The sequence below is a fragment of the Manis pentadactyla genome, chromosome 19, assembly GCF_030020395.1.
Source record: "Manis pentadactyla isolate mManPen7 chromosome 19, mManPen7.hap1, whole genome shotgun sequence".
Lineage (NCBI taxonomy): Eukaryota > Metazoa > Chordata > Mammalia > Pholidota > Manidae > Manis > Manis pentadactyla.
Window position 1 is genome coordinate 15,674,345 of NC_080037.1, and position 1,179 is coordinate 15,675,523.

Genomic DNA, 1,179 nt, shown 5'->3' on the forward strand with positions numbered 1-1,179 from the left:
AAAGATGCTCAACATTTAACAATGTTGAATCAACAGCCATTAGGAAACACAAATTAAAAACACACTTAGATACCATTTTACACTCACTAGAATGATTAAAATTTAAATGACTGATAAATTCAGTAGTAATGCTGTGGAGCAACTGGAATTTCATACACTGCTGATGGGAGTTACAAAATGGTAAAACCTTTGGAAAATAGTTTCTTACAGTGTTAAACCTGCAAGTCTCACGGCCGACTAGCTCCATTTCCAAGGGAAAGACTTGTACATGAATGTGTTTAGCAGTTTTTTTTCATGAAAGTTTCAAATTGAAAGTAATCCAAATGCCCATGGGTAGGTTAGTGAATAAACAAATCGTAGTATAGTGATACAGGAGCATAACCACCCAGCACTACTAATGCATCAACTGTTGATACCTGCAATAATAAGGATGAATTTGCCAGTATTATTTTGAGCCAAAGGAGCCATGTCTAAAACAGGCAACACTAATCTATGGTTAATTTATAGAGATCAGATCGGCACATCCTTCTGATGGGTGGACTTTGCAAAGAGCACAGGGGAAATTTATAGGATGTTAGGAATGTTCTTGAGCTTACATGGCTGATTATTTGTATGCATTGGCCAAAACTCACTGAGCTGTATACTTAAAATGGTCTGTTTTTTTCCTAAGATTACACTTTGATAAAATTGATTAAAAAAATAAAATCAGACCACTTCTTCAACAATGTAGGTGCTGGAGTTAACTTCCATGGTTTCTGGTAGGGAAAATTTGCATATGAGGCAATTCTACTTTGTATCACCAAAAAAAAAAAAACAGAAAGGGTAGCTTCTTTGACAAATATGATTAATATCTAGAGGTTCTAGAGATACAATTTATTGGCAGTGCCTTAAAGATATTTCAGTCTGAATATCAATGCAGTGTCTTTTGATGATGTTGCAATCTAAGTGAAATAAATGAAAAGAAGATTCTCATCTTTGGGGCAATTAACTTGTTCTACTAAATATATCAGGTGTACCTTAAGGACAGGAAATGCACCTCAATTATTTGCTGCCTCATTTACTTCTCACAAATAAAGCACAAATCTAGTAAGAGATGAAAAGAATAATCATTTATTAAGCACCAACTTTGTGTCTGGTCTTTACATATGTGACCTCATAACAATTCTAGAAGGTAGGAGT